The 17003-nt window shown below is 34.0% G+C and overlaps 1 protein-coding gene across 4 annotated transcripts in view; it reads left to right on the forward strand.

Annotated features, from left to right (window-relative positions):
• The window catches only part of DAGLA (diacylglycerol lipase alpha), a 115948-nt gene extending 109603 nt beyond the window's left edge, over positions 1-6345 (forward strand). For all 4 annotated transcript variants that reach the window (XM_087715091.1, XM_087715111.1, XM_087715105.1 and 1 more), the window contains one exon: positions 1-6345. This exon is cut by the window's left edge and continues 1005 nt beyond it. The gene's annotated coding sequence lies outside the window, so the exon portion shown is untranslated.
• Positions 6346-17003: the final 10658 nt, after the last annotated feature.

Here is a 17003-nt window from a genome sequence, read left to right on the forward strand (position 1 = left end):
AGTGAGAATGGGTGACAATGCATGGGGAAGTATAGTTTCCTTTCCTGGGTGCTACACTAATGGCACTACAAAGGATTTCAGCATGAAGGATGCCACATCATGGGTCATGTTCTTTAGTTAGGGAGAAAATCACTGCCTAATGCAGCTTGCTGCTTTTCAGGGTCTCGTTCACTGAAGTTAGATGATTGGTTTCCCTACCTCAGCATATTTCTTTAACAAGAAGGCAGACTCATTGCCTTTCCTGCTGAAATCGTACTGTCCATGGGCTAGATGATTAGAGTAACTGAGGTCTGATAATGCTCAATTGTCATGTCAAAATCAAGGAAATTGTGACATTGGGCTTTATTGCACTAGTGTGTCATGTTTGATCCAAGTACCTGTTTATTGTTGTCATCATTATTTTTTTATGACATGCTCTCCTGTTTTATAGCCATTGACTGTGTTCCAGAGGAATGCAGCCTCCCGCTCTAAATCCTAACTGGGTGCAGTGAGAATTGGGATGGGGCAACCTGTGCTCCTCCGATTAGCTCTGTGTTCAGTGATATCTGCTCTTCTTCTAAGAAGAAAGAAAATATGTGTGTTGGAGAGTTGAAGGCCATTTCCATCTTTCATCACCCACTGGAGGGGTGAACAGTCTCTTGGGTCTCACGTTGCACAGCTCCCCAAACCACTATGAAATAGAGACAATCTTGCTCTCTAGTATAATTGTCATCTTTATTTGCATGGATTGGTTGGTCTAAACTAGCTTTTGTTCTTCAAGAAGCTTGCCTATGCCCTGCATTATTCCCCAAGTCCTTGAGTATGGAACTATTTTGTTCCCATTTATAATTGCAGTATAATATGGTCTGTCTCTGAATTCAGGAAAAAGGGGGACTTTTACTGCACATTGAAATCTCATGTATGTTTACAGACTACTAAACACTTGGGAAGTAATTGGGAAATGTCTACTTTTGTGGGGAAAATGTGCTTTCTGCCCTTTCAATTTCTCTATTGGCATGGGGCCCAACTCAGCCATGGAAAAAGTAAGAAGAATTGCTGTTACTTATCCTTACTAGAAAGTAAGTCTTACTAGAAAGTGAGACTGGAATGTTGCATTAACCCTCTGTGTATGCATCTTACACCCAACTGAATATTATGGGCTTAAGAATATGAGGTAACTACACAACAGCAGCTCCTGAAATCGCATCTCAGCTATTAATCCTGCAGTTTGGTGCTCACAATTAAGTTCATGACAACAGGGTGACACTGTGTAAAATTGCAGGGATTTTCCAATGGTGAAATTGTGGATGAAATAGTATTTACGTTGAAGTTAAATATATTTGATCTACATACATACAATGATCTTGTATTGTACTAAAACATAACTGAATATGACAATGCCACACCAAATTCTTACCTTCAGACTAGTTCAATATACTGTGTCTGGGTTCTACAAAGTATACTAGACTCATCTCACAGGTCATGAAGTATGTCCTTAGTAAATCCCTTAAATTTGCAGCTGTAAGCCTCCGAGTAGGCTGTTAAAATAAAGTGGTTTTGAGGAATTTTTTAAGCTCCCATGAATGATTAGTATGCTATGTTATGCTTAGAAGTTGTCCATGAAGAAGATTGAGAAGAACTGTACACTTTGTGTACAGATAATGTAATCCTGCATATCTACTTGTAAACAGTCTCAGTGGACTCAGTGAGACTTTTTTCACAGGTAAGTGTGCTTAGAATTGCAGTCTTACATCTAGGAGACTGTCTACATTCAAGTTGTTGCCTTCTATACTTTAACACTGCATTTATTTGAAATAAGTGCAATTTACTTGAAATAGGTCTGCAGTAAACTCATGTGACTTCCATTTGAGAAAATGCATTAAATTGGGCTGCAAAATTTGGTTATAAAATAGTATACTTACATTGCATTAATGTAACTGATTTTACAATATGAAGGATACTGTTGAAACTGGAGCCCTTGGGATGTATTTGCCCTTAAATGAGACAGGTTAACCCTATTTTAAAGTAATTATGCTTTGGAATTATAAATTTCTACACTTAAAATAATGTTAATTTAATGATTTAGGGTTATTCCAGTTTTATGGCTTTGCTTTCAAATGTTCCTCTTTTTCCAAGAATACTTGCATCAGTCAAGAACAATTCTGCCCATCTTCAAGAAAAAACCCCTCTTTTGTACATAGTTCAACACAACAGTAGTTGTTGTCACTCATTTAGATTACCATAAATATGTGCTATCCTAAGCCTGGGCTAACAAAATGTTCTGCACTAAAGAAATAATAAGTAGAACAATAAAAAATATAAAATAAAATAAATAATAAATACCTAGAAATAATATTGAGCTATTAAAGGTAAATTCATATTTTCAAACATTCAGGTATTCTTGTAATGAAAACACATAACAAAGACTTCAATGAAATTTGGAAAAGAAGAGATATTGGTAAATTTAAGGTGCAGGGCTTTATAATGAATTAGACATTCCAGATTGAGTAGCTTAAGGATCTGAGAAAAACAATCTAAACCGGGTGGTTTAATTCAGTTGATCACATAAAAGCAATGTTTTGTAAATTGAACCATATTCAGTTATTATGTTATGGCTATGATGTCTGATTTGCAAAATCCAGAGTTAAATGTTTATGTTTTTGCTAATATCCAATGGTTATATAATAATAGCCCTAATTAATACTTAGATAATTCTTTAAACATCAAAGCACTTTACAAATTAAATAATCTTCCCATGCTAGATCATGAGAACATCAGATGGGGTGGTGGTTATGCTTATAATTGAAAGAAGCGTATATGATGTATTATTTGAGGTAATGTTGTTAAAAATATACTGAGGTTACACCACATAAGCTTCTTACTTAAAAGAATTGTTTTAGATTTAGAGAATACTGAAAACAATCAGATAGCTGATGCAACTTTGCTTGAAGAAGAATTTAATTTGTTTCCTGGTGGTAGATTAAACTATTGCACTACAATGTCACGTCTGACCTGAAAGCGATTTTATTGTCATTTCTTAGAGGTTGTTTTTTTAAAAAAGTTGTTTGATGGTGTCCTTAAGATTTTTCTTGCTTACTTTCTTGCCCCCAGCAGGAATAATTTATCTTGAGTCCCAGTTTATCCATAGAATTTGGGGGGGGGGGTTGTTTAAAAAGGAAAAACACATTGTGGTGACTCATATTCTTCAACTAATCTTGAATGACTATAGTAAAATGGGAATTGACTGGGAACATTTAGTTGTGTCAGTTTACAATATTCCATTTGCCTCTTATATTCTTACTTATCATATTCTTTTAGCATTAGTTGACTATTCTAATATAAATCTAAGTGGTATATAAACATATCCAGCAGTATTAATATTCGTTTCAACTGGAAATGATCTACAACTGACATAAATTCAGTGGCCTATTGATTTTCATGCCTAAATGTGGTACTACCTCTTTCATTCCTAGAAAATGCTACTGTTCACATGTATGCTCCCTCTACCTTGCTGAATTGGTTTTCATCAGTTTTTTCCCCTAGGTCTGAAAAGTGCCACTGGTTATAATCTATTATTGTTCTACATTAATAGTTAATAGATCTTGAATGGAAATTATACCACTCGGATGAATGTTTGAAGCAGAGTTGGCCACCTGATTTACACTAGCAAGTTGGATTTGTGCACTTTAACAAGTATTAAATGCAAATGTTCCTTAAATATGCTGATGCTGCTTTGCCAAAGATGCCCTCATAATCTTTCAGCTGACATGTTATAAATTAGCACAGCTAGGCAATCTGGATCTTTTGCTCAGCAGTGTGGATTAGGATTATGCCTAATGGATAAAGATTCAAAAAAAAAAAAGATACAAAGTAAGTGGGGGCTCCAAACTGTCAGTTTCTGAGTGTGGCTAAAGAATATATGTGACATGTTTTATCAATAGGTTTTTATTGTGTTTAAATATAAGTGTATAATAAAAAATTACAATAAAATTTATATGATTGAGTAACCATCATCAAGCATAATCAGAAACAGGTATATAAACTTGCATTTTGTTTAATTAATTGCACAGTTTAAAATAATTTACTGCTGTTCAGATGAATTAGTGAAAGGTTGTTTCTATTATAATTAACTGAAAGAGGGTGTTCTTAAATTTTACCCAGATTCAATAGTGTTAATGTTAGTTCTTCTGAACATGTTTGTTCCAAACATAAATCATATTATTGAAAGATTTGTGCCAAATGTGGAGAATGGAAACATTTTATGGTAATTCATGTGGCTTTAAATATACATTGATCTTTCCATAATTTTGTTCCTTTTCAATAATCTGCAGTTTTCATTTCCCTTTCTATAATTTTTCAAACATGTTTATTATAATTATATTTTATCAACATTCCCCCTGTATGCTTGATGCTAAATACTCACTTTCTTTACCATTGTTTCATCTTAGTGCTGGAGTCATCTTATTGTTTCAAAAAACATGTTTTCTTAGTTATCAAGCTTTCCCACATTTTAAAATTCAAAACTATCTATAGGAGTGCTATTGTTCCAAGTATTCAAATTACCATATTCAAATTACACTTCTTCCAAATAGCACATCCTTTGTTCTTCAGATTGCCCTGGGAAATACAATTACACAAGTGTTACTGAATAATGCCTTTGATGAGCACATAATTTCTCCTTCATGTAGTTTGAAAACCTCTGGGTCTTTTTTGTGCAATTAATTACCATTTCTCCTACTATGCAATTGTAAGTTTGTAGTATCAAAGATCAGCTTTAAAAAACATACATCTGAGGAATGGCTATATGCTACAATCTTGCTTTGCCCTACAGTTTCAAGAAACCTGACGTATTGTCTCTAGTTCAAAACTAGCATTCAAAAAGACTTCTCACTTAATAGGAAAAGTGATGGATGGCAGCTAAGAAGTCCATCCTTAATATTTGGGGTGGGGGTTATTACTGTGTAATGTGTATTGCTAAAGATACAATTGTACATAAGGATTCTTATGAAACAATCTTACACTTCCATAGTCTATTCTGCCCAGGATTGGCTGTTCTGACCATGTTTTTCCAGTGTCTCAGGCGGGGTTTTTTGAACTTGTAAAGATTGAATCAGGGATTTTATGGAGACAGATTATGTATTCTACCATTGATTTATGGCTTTAACAATAACAATACTAGCAAAATAGTCCTTAATTAAAGGTTGCTCTATGAAGTTTTAAATTTAAACTGAAAAATATTCAAATGATTTCACCAGAAAACATCCATCTAGTGTTCCATAAATTTTAATTTATTATATTTAAATCATATTTTATATTCAATCCTCAAACCTAGGGCCTATTAAAACCTAGACACATGTGTAACAGAAATATGCAGGCTTTTTACACAATCTATCTTGATGTCCTTTGTTTCAGAATTGTAATTATTTTTTCTATAGCACCTAGTATTAATGTTGCTATAGTAAATGACATTGAAACATTGAAATCTCTGCCATGTGCTTGTTCTCTCAAAATGTACAAATTAATATATCTTATTGAGCATAGTATATTCTGTTCTGATAAATGTTACCTTTAAATATTATTTGTATACTCAGATAATTCAGATTATGTGGTCCAGAAGGCACATTGTTATGAAACCACCATTCAGTTGGAAAAATTTGCACATGTGCATGTGCACGCACCCCATTAGAGACCTAGCCCCAAATGCTTTCACATCAAAGTGGTTGCCAAACTTTAAGAAATTGAAAGGCAGAAGTGGAAGAAATTAGGGTAGGATGTGTACATAGTTTCTGAGATTAGAAACTTCTAGAGAAATGAAAATAAAGCATTTCATTTGATTTCCTCTCTAATGAGAGAATAGACAAAAGATCATTTTCCATCCAAGGCAATAATAGCATTGAATCGCTGTATCCAAATCTGAACCCTATTATAAAAATGTAGTGGTTTAAAACTGGAGGCCGACCTTGCCCACTGAGACACAACCATACAAGGCACCTTTCTGTGTTAAAATCTTTACCTAGCTTCCTCAATTTTACAATCCTTTTAACCAGGGGATTTAATTCCTGGGTCAGTTAGCACCTTTTAGAACATACTGTGTAGGACATTCAAGCACATAGTAAGTAATAAATTATTACCACAAGATATTTCAAAGCTAATATTGAACAGTGAATTGTAAATAAAACAGGCATGCTGCTAAATTTATCCCAGATTATCTCAACTCAGCTAACATTAAAATAATTTTTAGATATCTCAGTTCAGTTTCTCTAATTTGCTTTGCTGCAGGCCACCCTGGCATCAGAAATTTAATTTTATATTTATGGTAATCCGATGTTATATTTAAGATACACTTCCCCTTTTTATTGTTTGTTTGTTTTTTAAACAAATTTGTCATCTATTCTGGGTATTTTACATCATAGACAACAATTCTATTGTTTTTCCTTTTTGAACTTTATATAAAATTTCTTCTTCTTTCTCCTTTTCCTTCCTTCTCTCAGTTTTTTGGCCAAGTAGAAACTGAATGACAAAGCAGTAGTTTGTTTTCTGTTTCTCACTGCTTAAATTCTAGAATTGGATTGCTAACTTGACGCTAAATTTGCTTCTTCCCTTAAATGCTCAGCTCTAAAATAATAATGATTTTATCAATGCAAGAAAAACAAAAAAAATTCTCAATAAGCGCTTAGACTTCAGTGTATTCATTATTTTTATTTTTCTGAATTCATCAGCTATGCAAACTTCCATATATTTATTTTAGAATGTTGGTGTCTTAGTACTTAATATGTACCATAATTACTGTTTTGCTCTTTTTCTTTGGTCATATGCTTTTGCCTCTTTTTAAGGCCATGTAAGGATAGGGAACATGTTCAAGAGTGATATAAATTCTTTTAAGAAAAATAAGAAGAAAAATTTATAATAATGTAATAAGAATTAAGAATGCTAAAGCCTTGCATCTCACATTTTCCTATTTAAAGCCACTTATTTCTTCAATTCTAGAAAATGCACTATTATTTGTAGAGTTTTTCACTGCTTCTAGTTAATCCTTGCAGTTTTATGTTAGTTTTATTTATTTAACTACATTTGTATTCTGCAGTGCTCCCCCTTTCCATTGCTAACTTCAAATGATAAAGCACATATCTGACAAGAACAGTAGCATTCAAACCAGTAGTAGTAGTAATAGTAGTAGTAGTAGTAGATGATGATATAAAATAATCTTATATAAATAAGCATTAAATGCCAATCCCATGCAACAGTCTTATTCTTAAGAAAAAATCTGTTATATAAATGCACTAGCAGGTCTTGGCTGCTAGTACATTTATATTCTTTCTATCCCCAACACTTCCATCTTTCTGTTAAGTTGCAAAATACATTGCAACCAAAATTATGCTGCCTCTATTTGTCAGTCTTTATTTATAATTTATTGTTTTCTTCATCTATGAACTTCAGGCAAGTTAACAAGCCACCCAATAGACCACCACTTCACAGGCAGAACACATCATATGTGACAGTAACTGAAAATACAATCACGGTGCCTAGAAATGGGCTGCTTTTTAATAGCATTGGATATGTGAAATTAATATTGGTTGAATTAGTTAACAGCACCTAAATTTGAACTGCTTGAAAACAAGATTACCACTAGATGAGAACAAAGAGTTACCCAGTTTCTGAATCTTTGCTGCTATCTAATGATCATTCAAAGTTTTGCAGTCCATTCGACCTAATTTGAACTTTGACTGAAATAAATTTTGTAGAAAAGTCAGAGAAGTACTAGTCTTCTTTATATCTCAGATGGTCTAGTTTTTTCAGCACCATTATATACAAATGAAAATCTACTTATTTTAAGCTCATTGTGAAGTAGTCTTTAAATTTGTATATTGTTGTGGCCATTGTAAACCTTATCTCTTATTGGTAAGTAATTTAATTACCATTAATTAATTTATTGTGGCTTACATATTGTGTTTTCTGTGAAAATACTTTATTTCTGTAAAATAACTTTTGAGGTTCCACAAAGAACATTGATTAATTGGCTGTTTGGTTAAAACAGTTTCATGGTTCTATGAAAATTATTTCATTATGGGTAAACCCTAGCTGTTTAAAGAGGCACATTGTGGCAAGAGCAATGCATGGTAATATTACAGAAATCTGGTTATATAGCTCTTTAACATCAAATATAACCTGGAAATCATTAATTTCCATTTGTATGAACATGAAAAGTTCTTCTGCTGTGACTTCCCATTGAAGCTTCCAGTTCACACAGATAAATTTATAAAAACATACATAGTCTAATGGTACATTATTGGAGAACTATACAGTTGGATTTTGTATATATAATAACAGTACAGTTGGAATATTCTGTTTCAAATTCATTGCTGAACAGAATGTATGTTTTCTTCATTCTTTGGTAACGCCATCTCCATAGAAACAAAATTTCTGCTGTTTATACCTTTCAGGAAGAAAAAAAGGCTTTCACTCACCACTTTAAAATTTGGGATACCCCTTTGTCAGCTGAAATCCTTTCCTTGTAATCTTCCTTGATTTCATATGTAATCTGCTATTTAGTAATACTGAATTGCCATAACATGAACATCCAGATATTAAAAGCTTTAGGAACGCTGACAAAATGAATGATAATTCCCTTCGCCATTATATCAAAGCTGTCCATGGAGTAGCATGGTGGAGATTTAGCTTGGACCAAAAATATATCCTTCACCCTTTTGTATGCCAAGGATGAATTTCTGGCATACTGGGTAAAACCTCTCAAGGTCAAGAAAGAGCTCCCCTGAGATTAAGGCACTGACAGTTGACCTGATTCATTTTTATTATTTGTATGTGTTATTTTTTTATCAAGCATTAAGAAATATTATTCTAATCTACAAAAAAGATAGGCAGTAATATATAAGGAACAGTAATGTTTAAAAATAAAAAAACCTAGCAGACACAATAGATAAAATATTGATGGTGAAGGTATTTTTTGCTTAATATAAACATTTTGGAAAATAAGGTAGACAGAAATGTAGACGGTGCTGAAAATATGGCAGTGCAGGATCTTAGGGACTACTCCTAGAGCATCATCTGCTTTGTTTTTTAAATGGGGTACTCAGATTTAAGTCTCTGAGGAAATTTAAACTATTTAGGATTTAAGATTATGAAATGGACTGCCAAAGTATTACACAATACGATCATGGCCAACTCACAGGTTAATCTGACACTGGCCTCTTTCTTTTTCTTCAAACATTGCTCGAATATTCATATATCTTAGGAAAGACTTCTATGGCAAGCCTCTGAAGTTCTTCATGAAGGATTATAATAAGAATGGGCAAGGAATAAACTAGAATATAAAGAATAAGATAGAATATAAATAGACATAAAATTACTGTCTTGGATCCTAGTGTCCTACTTGATGCCAATTTCTTCTTTAACTCTTGCAAAGTGTCATTTTTGATATATTTTGTTCTTACATGTATTTCTCTGCAAAAGGAAGCAACCCAGGGAGTATGTCACAATAATAGTTGTGTAATTTCAGGGGTGGGGGGGAAGCATTGAGTTCCATAGCTATAAGCAGGACAGTCTTAGGTTAAATCCAACTATCATTGGGGAAATTACTACCTTGTTTATATGCTATTTTCTCTATTTTCCCCCCTTGGTCCATACTACTATTTTTACGTGCCTTGGATTGCTGATTTGACATACTAAAACATGGTTTTGATTAGCTTATATCTGTGTACTGTCACATTGTTTTTCTTCTAATTTTCAGGAGAATTGCTTTTGCAGACATCTTCATCCTTCATGCCACTATACTTGGTTAAATACCCAAAGTGTCTTCTCCTTTCTCAGGTTTCCTCATCAGAAGCAGGTTTTTGCCAATACCTAGGATATACAACAAAAGGGTCAACTATTGTGTTTATCTTGTTGGCCCTTTTGATTATGAGGCATACCTGAAAACATGTAGAAATGAGTGTGAGCCCACTCCATCACTTTCAAATTCTAATCTAACTGATTAAAAGTTTTTTATGAAAAGAGTTCATTCATGTAAAACTTCATTTGACTTCATTCATGTAAAAGTGGCATCTGGCTTGATATTCCTTTTCAAAATCAACTCTGCATTTTAAATTCTTAAGCTTTTCTTCTTATTTGATACCTGTGCGTTTCAATTATTTATTATCCATAAGAAAGCTCTTAAGATTTTAAACTTTTTTGCTGCCAAGGACCTCAGTCCATCTTCCATGCCTAAAGAAAATGTTGAATATATGCTAGCAGAAGTGATTTTGGAAGAAAAGTAACATGCAGACAGCAAACTTTCTTATTTATCAGAATTCAGGACTCATTTAATGTGCATGGGAGGTTAAGGGAGTCCCAGATGTTCAGAAACTTGACTTCCTGCTAAAATGATTTCTGTTGGAGAGACATGTCCCAGTCCCACGTATCAAACTAGCATTCAGGCTGTCTGATTCATGTACAAACGCATTGTCAATCATATGCTGTCCCACTCCATGCCATTCAAATATACAGTACTATCATACAAAAGATGGCATTTACAACGTTGTTATTCATATCAACAGAACTGTTCACTGGCAGGTATCAGCTTACAGACAGATACTTTACTTGAGATTGGTGCAATAATATCCAATACTTAATTTTCAAGCTGTTTTAATACTTTATTTTCAACAATCATTTTAAAGTAAGTAGCTGATATCTCAATTCTGTCAGCTTGCTTGATGGAACTATTCACCATCAATCACATGCTGATGAGCAGTTCTTTTCATGTATTTTTTCCCCAGTGCTGGGCATGACAGGAGGAAAGGTGCTTTGCCATCCTTCCAGTCAATTTAAATTTATAATGATACATTTGTAATGCTAATTGCCAGACAACCTCCAGAATCTGGTACAAGGGACAGAAACCCAGGTAGTCTTCTTTTTATGCCTGAATATGTTCATTTCCTATTGTGTGGGTGAAAGAAATTAATATGGAATTAGTGTTGTGGAAGACTGTTTTGAGTATGGAATTTTATACTTACTTGTATGAGGAGCATTACCAAATGTCTTGCTAACCTGTAAAATTTCTGTACAAATAATTACTTTTCTTGCCTTTCCTTCAAAAACAATCATACAATTTTCTGTGTATGGCAGCCCTGCTTGTACCCTTCATTCATTGATCTTATCTTCTGCTGGGGCATGTTGGAGCCAGGCATTTATCAGTGGACTCCTGCTTCTTGAGCATTTAATCAGATTCGTCTTCCTCTAAGGGGAGAAGAATACCAAATCTCATTCATGTCTTTGGCCCCACGGCCCTCCAGACCTCAGTCATAGGTTCTAGTACTTCTTTGTATGTAGTGACTGAAGAGGCTGCAAAACATTCATGTATTGCTGCCTTAGGAGGTCGCTCATTTACTTTTTCTAGGAATGCTATCTGTTGGATTCCTGTTCTAATTTGTCCCAGCATGAAGGCTATAGAGAACTTTGAGCACTCTATCTGTGCCATTATGTGACTTTTTTAGCCTATGTATGAAAATATAAACTAACATTGCTGTAAAGAAAAAGATTATAACATATTATATAAATATATATGTATATAACAATTCTGTATATTGTATAACTCCATCTATGAAATTGTGGTTGAGGCATGGTTGAGTTATACAGTGGTAACTCGGTACTCATCATTAATTGGTTCTGGGGTGTGTGATGAGTACCAAACAATTTTTTCCCATAAGAAATAATGAGTCACAGGGTCCTTGACACTGACAAGTTCTAGCTTGTGCATTGAGTACCAAACAGACGATGAGTACTGGGACAAAATGTTCACATCAAAGTGCATTGCATGCCAAATTTGACAAGTTTCAAAGCAGTTGAGTACCAAAGTACTACTGTATAATGTTATACTATTCCTTATCTAGGGTAAAGGGATTGACCAGCATTATATGCCCCATGGAGTTAAAAAGAAGAATGATTGTGTCTATGTACTATACTTTTGTTAGAATGAGAATAAGAGGATCTGCCTGTATTATATCACTTAGTTTGCCCATCACTATCTCTAACATTAGCCACCTTGGTTCCTCTGCTTTAGGAAGATAAGACGACATCCTATTTCATCATCATAAAGATCCCCAAAATAGAGCAATTGTTGGATCTTAAACAGCAATACAATAATGAATAAAACATAGGCTAATTGTATCAAAAATTATTAAGAAAAGCCCTGGTACATTAGGGCATGACACAACTGGTCCAGTATTATAGCTAACAGGACTTCTACTTATGCAATGCAGATACAAACATCATCTTCCTCTAAAGATCCACATAATCTTTCACATTTTAGATATACCTAAATCAGTGCTAAAGCAACATTTTTGAAATTTTATTTTCTGGCTTCCAGCAGGTATTTTATTTAACCACTGATGTTCCTATTGAAGCCATGATACAAGCCATTATTGTTTATGCTGCTTCCATCGGGGGGGGGGGGGGTGTTAAATGCAGATTGTTTTGTTTGAAGTTTATTGAACCTATTTCAATGAGTGAATAGGAAAATATTTTCAAGTGAAGAAACAATCATAAAAGCACTATAGAACAAAATTTTAAAAAATCTTTCAGTGATTAGGTCCTGTTTCATGATTGTTCAAAGCTTTACAGTTTTGCTGCCCTAGTAGACATCTGTGTTCTGATTATCTATCTGTGATGCTGTAGAGTCATTATGACTTCTGGCAATTTTTCTAGACAAGCCCATTCTGCAATTCTGTTGGAAGTGGTTTGCCCTTGCTTCCTTCCTAAGACTGAGAGAATGAGTGACCCAAGATCCCCCAGCTAGCTTTCTGGCTAAGACGGGACTAGAATTTACTGCCTCATGGTTACCAAACTGGATCTATGTTCCTGACTAGCTATCTGATACATCGGTTTCAAAGAACACGGGAGCATCTTTAATGATACAAATGAAAAATATCTAAGAATTGGGAGGATTACAGTCAGACTAAGCAGTAGATAATGATAAGACAAAAATCAATGTAACTTAGAAGAACAGGGAGGCTGTAAAAGTGAATTTTATGGGTTGAAATGGGCCACACTCTTGCACTTCTTATTTAAAGAGAAAAATGGCTCATAGGGAAGAAATTAAAAAAAACCTGATAATGCAAGCTCATTTCTTTAGAAATCAAATAAAAGAGGAAAGATGTATCAGACCTCCTACAAGAAAATTTCTAAATCTAATTGAGAAGCCAGTTATTTGTTCACAAATTTAAATTTCATTTATTTACTGATTTATCTTACATTATGCCGCCACTTTCAGTTAATTACCTCATGGCACTTTATAACTCAGAATACTATCAACTGTAACAAAGGAATAACCTTGGAATAGAGCAATAACTGCCTATTACTACAGAAATTACATATGAGCCAGGCAAAACATCTGTCCCATCATCCATACTCTTGGCTGACACCAGATATAGTTCATGTCATTTTGCTGGACAGACATGGAAGACAGTCTCACTTTCCAAGTTATTACATCAGCTAAAGGAAGCTTTCTTGTGAGATTGCGTATTCCAGCCATGAGGTGCCATGAGATTTGACTTTGCCACCCAGAATACCTAGCTGGCATCACCACAGGTAAAATGGAGATTATGGGAGAGCATCAATCTGTGAAGGGTTGACATAAAATTAAGCAATACAGTTACCTAACCTCCCATCTGGTTTGTGTTACCAAAAGTGACCTATTCACATTGGGGAGAGAATGCAAAAAATGTGAGGAACAGCAAGTGGAATAAACAAATAAGGATGATCGTGTATCCTGTCTGAGTGATCATGTTATTTATTCTGGTAAGTATCTTTTGCAACCACAGAAATACCAAGAAGAGACTTGTAAAGAGTGGCATTCATCTTGAAAATGTTCCTAACATTTCTAATCTTGTTCTTTTCCAAATGCATTGAAAGTAGCATACATGATTAAATAAAGGAAGTTAAAATTATAAAGTACTAGTTTAATCCAGAATGCGTAATAAATAGCCAATGGTCATCAGCAGAGGAAAGAAGCCTTATGAATACATATAGCAATAGCAATAGCAGTAGACTTATATACCGCTTCATAGGCCTTTCAGGCCTCTCTAAGCGGTTTACAGAGAGTCAGCATATTGCCCCCAACAATCTGGGTCCTCATTTTACCCACCTCGGAAGGATGGAAGGCTGAGTCAACCCTGAGCCAGTGAGATTTGAACCGCTGACCTGCTGATCTAGCAGTAGCCTGCAGTGCTGCATTTAACCACTGCGCCACCTTGGCTCCTGTTATACACACTTGAGAAGAAGCCAGTGGTTTTTGCCGCTGTTGTAAAAATGCTAGGATAAAGTTCAGAATATTGAGAGTTATTGACATTGAACAGGTAATATTACATTTTAATAAAACAACAAATAATGCTACCTTGAAGAATGTCATTCTACTGTTGCACATTAAAATGGAACCTCACAATTATTATGAATCCTATTTTACAACTTCATTAAGGAAGAAAGGAGGCTGGGAGATAGTAAGGGTGGATTCAGTGATCTGGCCTGGTAGGAATCTGAATCGTAATATAGCTGTCTGCTTTGTTTTACTAGAAATTGTACAGAGGATCTCATAAAAGGGAAAGTAATGTCCTGCATAGTTTTCATATAATTATTTCTCTTTAAATTTATATATTACTATGCCAAAGTATCCTTACTTCCTGTTCTCTAGCCATTACTTGTTCCATGTGCAGTTACTTTCATAGAATTGACCAGTGTCTTTTAAATATACACTTGCGTGGCTCCAAGAATCATATTGTCATTTATTCGGTTGGCACTACAGCAGTTATGGAAGCTAAACAACATGACTACAGTACTTTTCAACCCATTGTAATGATTGGTGAAGTTGTCCACAAACATCAATCTTTCAAAAATTTGGAAAAGTAAAAGTATTTTTCTGCACTATAAAAATATGATAGATCAATCACATTCTTTTACAGTGAAAATAGAGTGGTATATGGGCAGCAAGAAAGAAAAAGGAAGGAAGGAAATAAAAAATTAAAGAGAAAGAAAGTCATATCTATGGATGACTTGAAGTAAAAGTTTCTTACTCCTACTTCTAATAGTTGTAGCTGCAAAACAACCTGGCTTCATGTGATTTACTTACTGTTCTTATGATCATAAGATTGGTATAGGTTTGGCTTAAATTGTGTGAATTTATATCTAGTGTTTTATAAAGTTATTGGCATATGTAATCCACAACTGAATCTTTCAGCATTTAGTAGATCCTGAGTTCCAATAAAATATTAAACATGTCCCCAAAATTGTTAGCTACAATTTGAGGCTTGTAGCGTGTAAGCCTAAAATTCAGTGAAACTGACTATATCAGCATACAACTGAAATTCTCTAAATGTATCCATCAATGAGTAAAACAGGGCAAATGATACTCAAGAAGGTAGCCATGTCTGTAGATTCTTAGTAATGGAAGAAGTAAAATCACCGTATGCAAACTGTAAACTTGGTGAGCCTCAGTATGAACCTCAGATAGTAAGCAACTGAAGATGATCCGACTACTGTTTCAAAGGGAATTGATACCTTCCTATTCTTGAATTTCCTCAAAAGAAAATTCTTGTGCCTATTTCCGTGTTACAACATACCCTAGATACTTTCCAATGCAATTTAATGGATGAGTTCACATATGCTATGAAGTACATTCAACCACATACTGGGTTCTCACTATAAACCAAGTCATCATCAGAAAAAGAAACAAAAAACCTAACCTTCAAATTAATCAAACTTAACATGTTACATTTATATATGTTGCATGATCCCAGTCAAAGGATCAGTTCTCCAGTTTAATATTTGAAATTAAACTTAACAACAATACAAGACATCAGTCCTTTTAAGAAACTTTAGGGTAGACTGAAATGTTCTGGCTGATATTCCCATAATATATGGAAACATCAGTGAAAAGGCAAGATGCATGTTTAATAATCATTGTTCTTATTTTCAGTTAAGGGGACTAAATGTGAAAATCAGAAGTTGTGAAATAGATGTTGTATACAGGTATGCCTCATACCACATAGAGTGCATTCTCTTGCTTCTGGCTTATACCTTATACCTCTCTTCTCCAGTGAATCTTTCTTGTGCAAAACTACTGACTCTCAGACTGAAATATATACACAAACACCTTTTCCCTTTGATACCAAAATCTAAATATAGCATTTTTTTAATTTTCTGATACTTCCCATTTTCTATTTTCCATTACATTTTCTATCCACTCGGAAATGGTGCATTTTGTGATAAAATGCATTCTTGGCAACACCACCAAAGATGCATTTTTAATTTTTATTTTATTAAACAAAAATCTTATAACAATATATAATGGTGCAAAAAATCTAGTTTCAAATCCATTTCTCAGAATTATGCAAAGAATAATACACACACAAACACACAATTATTTTTTTAAAATAATTTTATAAGATAAGAAAGCAAAACGGGGGATGCAAAGAAAAAGGAAAAGCTATAAAAGAAAATAATTTTCTTTGGTACAGATGCAAGCATAAAGATATAATTATAATAAACCATAACACACAGTACTTATTGAATCAAATCTAATCATCAAATCCCAATGTTAAAGTTTCTTTCAGATTCAAGGAACAAGTCGAAAAAGTCATTTTGAAATAGTAACAAAGACCAAAAAAACCCCTCAAAATTCATTTGCCTCAACTTACTTAATTTCATCATCCATTCTTCCATTATAAGTATTTGTGAGTCTTTCTATGTCTGTGCATAAAGAAGCTTCACTGTTATTGTCATATCTAAAGATAATTTGTTTGTTTTCTCAATTTGTTTGTCCATCAAACCAAAAAGAAAAGCATTTGGCTTCAATTGTACCTTCAATTTGAGATTTCTGTGAATTAAAATACATACATGACACCAGTATTTCTTACCTTTCTTACATGCTTCAAAAAAGCTGTCAAAACCTGGCTTTCCGGCAGGCCTGGGGCTGTTGACCTCATTGTTGAGGTCCAGCCCTGATCAGAATGAATGTATGTGTGATGATTTTAATCTGTCTT

Source organism: Thamnophis sirtalis, unplaced genomic scaffold, assembly GCF_051295495.1.
Source record: "Thamnophis sirtalis isolate CommonGarterSnake01/CBP01778 unplaced genomic scaffold, rThaSir2_p1.2 scaffold_1, whole genome shotgun sequence".
Lineage (NCBI taxonomy): Eukaryota > Metazoa > Chordata > Lepidosauria > Squamata > Natricidae > Thamnophis > Thamnophis sirtalis.